This window comes from Cupressus sempervirens, chromosome 7, assembly GCF_028749045.1.
Source record: "Cupressus sempervirens isolate cs-2001-9-10 chromosome 7, ASM2874904v1, whole genome shotgun sequence".
Lineage (NCBI taxonomy): Eukaryota > Viridiplantae > Streptophyta > Pinopsida > Cupressales > Cupressaceae > Cupressus > Cupressus sempervirens.
Genome location: NC_143124.1, coordinates 742039653 through 742046235, shown reverse-complemented (window position 1 = coordinate 742046235; position 6583 = coordinate 742039653).

Here is a 6583-nt window from a genome sequence, read left to right as displayed (position 1 = left end):
CTAGTTAGAATTGTTAGAAACAATAGTCCACCAAGATAACTGAGAGGGAAGGGGGGTTAAATTGGTTATCTGATCATTAAAGCATTTATCTTCTTTAAATAAACTTAACCATTCAACCAAATTAAACAACAACCATAATAAAATGCACATAGCCAATTACACCAGATATGTTGACTAGGGAAAACCTTGATCAGAGGGAAAACCCTAGTTGGAATGATGCCCACAAGATGATGTACTAATATAAATATTCCTTGTTAGAGGATGGACCCTGTTAGGAATCTATTAAAAAATTTAGTACATAGAGTCCCTATTAAGAGACTTTGAATCCCTATTAGGAGATTCCAACCATGTTAGGATTTGTAGCACAATGTATGCAAGATGAGCCCACTACCCAAACATGCAATTTTAACTACAAGAAAAGCTCACTGCTCAAACAAGTAATTTATTGTTATCTTCATATTTCCTTTGTTTTTTCAACTGAACCAATCACTGTAAGACCTTGTAGACTAGTTCATGAACCTCCAAATATCAAACCTAAGGTTACTCAGAAAAACCTTGGCAATGAAGTTTCCTTCACTTCTACACTGCTCCACTCAACTTCACATTCTGCTCTCTCTTTGCTTACAATCTCTTTGCATCAATATAATTCATTTCATTCTTGATAAAGGAAAATGTCCTTCCTTTATACCAAGTCCTCAAAAAAATTCCCTGAGTCAGCTGTTAGACCTTCTCAATTAATTATTATAGAACCATATTAACAACACATTACACTTGATAACATTAATCTTTCATCTTCCAACTTGAATAATTTTCCATGCATATAATATTATGAAAAGAGAACTTAACCACATCATCACCAACATTTCTTCTTCATGTCCTCAACCTTGATCCTCAAAATATCAATGGTATTAAGAGATATAACAAGTTTACCAGAACATGCCTTTGTAAACTCTATCTCAAAGCCAACATCACCAAAATTTACATAACTTCTTCTATACTTATCCTTTCTTCTTTTGACATTAACTACATATACCAGATACTCAATAGTATCTCTCATAATATTGATTAGTTAGAATACTTCTAGTTGTCTGTACCAATCTTCTAACAATCTCCCCCTTTGGCATTGATCGTAACATAGATGAAAAATATCTAGTTCCAAGAATACCAACAAAAGACTATGCATCTTTTCAAATTCTCTTTATCAATCATTCTCCCCCATTGATATACCTATATGTACTTTCTTAAAAACTATCATTCCATGTTGTTTCTGATGCCAAACATCTTCCTCAACATAATTTTTTTCATGCAGTATTCTTCCCCATTGACATCAATGTCAAAGGTTTCAAAAACCAACCTTACTACATCAAACTCTTCAACAATTGATACTTACTTAGCTTGAGTGTCAAAAGACATTGTTCATAACAATATCCAACAAGAGTCCTAGATGACTCTTTCCATCACATATACTCCCCCATACAGGAAGCATTAGCATTTAGTCTAGACAATAGTGGTGCTCTATTACACTAGACTAATGCACTCTTTCATCTTTTACTCTAATGTAGGAAGGCGCATAACCCCTAGCATACCTCACAAATACTCAAAATTCTCTTTGGGATGAGGTTTAGTGAATATATCTACAATCTAATCTTTAGTGCTCACATACTCCAATCTAATTTCATTTTCTGCAACTTTGTCTCTCAACATGTGATACTTAATAGAAATATGCTTGGTCTTAGAATGTAAGACTAGATTCTTAGACATGTTTATCATGCTTGTGTTGTCACAATGTATGAGAGCACATTCATTGATTTCTATCCTTATATCCTTTAGCATCTACTTCATCCAAATGACTTGATTGCAATTATTTGTCACTGCAACATACTTTTCTTTTGATGTACTTTGTGATGTACAATCCTACTTCTTACCAACAAACCAATCTTCCTCCAAGAAAGAAGGCTCCACTATTGGTACTCTTTCTGTCATCCATATTGCCTACCCAATCTACATTAGTATAAGCACTTAAAGAAAAATCATTAGATCTATCATCCCAAAATCTGAACTCATATGTTCCCTTTAGATATCTAAATATCCTTTTTACAACTGCATAATGTGCTTCTTTAGGATCATCCTGGAATCTTGCAAAAATTCCAACTGAATTTTCTATAACTAGCCTTGTGCGAGTTAGATATTGCAATCCTCTGATCATAGATCTATACTTCTTCTACTCAGTAGTAGGTGTCTCATCCTTTGTAGATAATTTATGTCCAATTACCATAGGTGTTCCAACCAATTTGCATGTTTCCAAACCAAACCTTTTTAATAAATCCTTCAAGTACTTAGTTTGAGAAATAAAGATTCCTTCTTTATTTTGTACAATCTACAATCCTAGGAAATATTTCATCTCTCCTATCATAATCATTTCAAATTCTTTCTTCATCTCCTTAGCAAACTTTTTTATATCCTCATCATTACCTACAAATATGATATCATCAACAAATATTACCAAATTCATCAGACCATCATCAATTTCTTTCCAATACAAATTACTATATATCATACCTTTACCATATCCAAGCTTTGTCAAATGTTTGTCCAACCTTGCATACCAAGTTCTAGGTGCTTGAATTAATCCATATAATATTTTCCTTAGTCTTCATACTATGTCCTTGTCATCTATCAAAGGACATCCTTTAGGCTACTCAATGTATACTTCTTCAAGTTCTCCATTAAAAAATGCTAACTCAACATCCATCTAATATAGTTTTAATTTCTTCTATGTTGCATAGGCTAGGAATAATCTTACCGCTTCAAGTCTTCCAAGAAATGTCTCCTTTGTGAAATATTTGGTACACGATATCAACAACTGTATGATCTGAGTCGCTAATTCAAATGGTGGTATTAGAGTCTTTAGTATCATCCATATAATTTTATCATCTTCTTTGGTTCCTACTTGAGCTTTGATACCTATAGTAATTTATGATATCATACCTATATATGTTCTTAAAAATTCATCTTCCATCATTTTAGCATCTTGAAATGCACAAATCCAACTTTGTAGCCTCAACTTCTTAGAATGTGCATCACCTGCAAAACTATTTTCCAAAGCTTTTCAAATAAAATGTGTAGTAAGTGATTTTACCTAATTATACTCAATTTTAGGAAGTGCATTCAATAGTGCTTCTCTAACTCTCATGCCACACATGAAAAGATCTCTTTCTACCTTGGTGCAAATTTCCAAATCCTAGACCCATACATAAAAAATGTCTATTCATCTTTTCCTTCCAACTATCATATTTTGTTCCATCAAACTTCAAACTATCTTTCCTAAATGTGTTCACCATGGATCTCCCAAAGTTATTAAACTTTTCGTTGAAGGACTTGATGCTCTGATGCCAATTGTTAGAAAGAATAGTCCACTAAGATAACTGAGAGGGGGGTGGGGGGAACAAGTTATCTGATAATTAAAACATTTATCTACTTTAAAAAAACTTGACCATTCAACCAAAGTAAACAAAAACCATAATAAAATGAACATATAGACAATTACACCATATATGTTGACTAGGGAAACCCTTTATCAAAGGGAAAACCCTGGTGGGAATGATGCCCACAAGATGATGTACTAATATAAATATTCCTTGATAGAGGATGGACCCCATTAGGAGTCTATTGCAACATTTACTACATAGAGTCCTTGTTAGAAGACTTTGAATCCCTATTAGGAGATTCCAACCTTATTAGGAGTTGTGCCAACCTTGTTAGGAGTTGTAGTACAATGTATGCAAGATGAGCCCACTGCCCAAACATGCAATTTCAACTACAATAAGAGCTCACTGCTCAAACAAGTAATTTATTGTTATCTTCCTCTTTCCTTTGTTTTTTCAACCAAACCAATCACTATCAGACCTTTTAGACTAGGTCACAAACCTTGAGTCCAACTATCAAACCTTGGATCACTCATAAAAACCTCAGCAATGAATTTTCCTTCACTTCTACATTGCTCTACTCAACTTTGTATTTCACTCTCTCTACTTACAATCTCTTTGCATCAATATAGTTCATGTCATGCTTGATAAAGGAAAATTTCCTTCCTTTATATCAAGTCCTTACAAAAATTCCTTGAGTTGGCTATTAGATCTTCTCAATTAATTATTATAGGACACATTAAGAGCATATTACACTTGATAACATTAATTTTCCACCTTGCAACTTGACTAACTTTCTATACACACAATATTATGATGAGTGGACTTAGCCACATCATTACCAACATGTCTTCTTCATGTCCTCAACCTCAATCCTCAGACTATCAACTCTACTAAGAGATATAACAAGTTTACCAAAACATGCCTCTATAAACTTTATCTTAGAATAGACATTACCAAAACTTACACAACTTCTTCTAGACTTATCATTTCTTCTTCTGACATTGACTACATATACTAGATACTCAAAAGTATCTCTCATAACCTCAAGTAGTTAGAATACTCAACTAGTCATCTGTACCAACTTGATCTTTCTGTTGTTCTTAGATGTCTGACACTAGAAAAAATTGTTATGTCGACATTAATGACAAACTTAGTCATGAATGTAACATATCATCATAGTAACATATCCACAATACTACCCCATGGGAATATCATCAGCATTCATGCTTCCAACCAATCTTGTAACAAAAATATCCTAACAAAGTCCTTACTTTATTATAAGTGGAAAATCCTTTAATAAGATAAGACCTAACAGTCTTAAAGCTTTTAATCAGGAAAACCCTTCATAGGGTAGATCATCTATGATGATCAACATTGTAACCCAAATAGGTTGACTTTATTGTTTCAATAGTGAAAAATTTTGGGTTTCATCCCCACCCCAATTCTACCATCACATTGAAGTATTTCTGGGTAACCAAATCATTTTTTTATGTGTTGAAACTTTCCATGCATGTTATGTTGTAAATTTTTTTCAGAATTATAGTTTTGATGTTATATCTAAGATATGAGATGAAGTAGGTGTATCTTGTTTCCCATTTGATCCTTCCAACATTACTTTCTTCTTTTGAGAAGTTCCAATTTAATAATTTGTTATCTTTGTTCCATATTAATTTAGGAATGGCATTTAACATAGTTATTTGTGCCCTTAAGTTAGAATTTGTAATTGTTTAAAATTTTAGTATAGTATTCTACAAATATTTTTTCTATTTATTTTGGATCTTCTATGGCATTCCCTTACCCATCTTTAGTTTTTGATAATCTATTAAAATTTATATTATTGATAGTACTATTGTGAAAGAATTTTGTCTTTTAATCCCCATCTGATAACCAATTTTTCCTTGGTTTTTATTTCCAAAAAATTTCTTCATTTTCTAGCATAGATTCTTGTTTTTATTATAGTTATTTTTCTTTTATGTAATTTTTATTGTCTAATCCTTCTTTTATAATTTTATCGTAAGGTTTGTTTAGTTTTGCTTCAATTTCTAGTTTTTCTTTTAAAATATTAGTAAAGTGATTCTCGTTCCATCTTAGTATGTTTTCATTTAATATATTTCATTTGAATATAAAACAGAATATTTTGGATTCTTAAAATTTCCCTTCTAAACACCACTATTTTATGACTGACATAAACTTCTCATCTTGGAACCACATGTTTTCACATTTGAATGGGTTTTTTGATGGTTTATGTTGTTCTAACACTTCTAATCTGACTAGAAAGTGATTTGATCCTGCATTTGGGAGAATAGAGGATTGAAAAAATTTATAAAAATCTCTAAGATCTAATTTGAATATGAATCTATCAAGTCTTTCTGCAATTTGACAAAAATATTTTCTTCTGTTATGTCATGGATAGTGACCATTTGTGGGGGGAAATCAATCAGATTATCTTTAGTGATCTAACCTCTAAAATATGTCATGACTTGGGTAGTTATTTGATATCTTGCTTTCTTTTCTTGCTGATTTAAAATAGAGTTAAAGTCCCCACCTATCAAAAATAGCTCTAAATGGTAACTATTTATAAAGGAATTTATTTCATGCAATAGAGTGTTTTTGTTAGCTATTGGGTGGGTTCATATACATTTATTAGAATAAAATGTAAATCTTCTTTATAACTTTTGATTCTTCCGCTCATCCATTTGTTTTTTATTTCCCATCTTCTATATTCAATTTTCCTAGGATCCCAAATAATACTAGTGCCCCACTAAAGCACCCTCTGATTCTATTTGATTGGTTTTCCGAACCCCAAGTTTCATGATTAGCTTGTCTCCTTCTGAATTACTTAGCTCAGTTTCTTGAATTTATATTAAATATGATTCAAATAAGGTTAGGTTCTTATTTAATAATTTTTTTTGTTTGGGGTGTTTAATTCCCTAAAATTCCATGTAGTTAACTTCATTTCCTTATGGGAAGGTGCTTCCTTTCCCATGTTTTAGAATTTCATTGATTTTTTTTCTGATTTCCTACTTTACTAGTTGTTGACCTTAATTTTGCAAGCAATTTTCTACCTCTCTTCTTATTTTTTTACCATAATGGAGATCTTTATGCCTTCCAAATTACAATCCATTCCAAGAGAAACAATGTCTTCTTGTCTTATT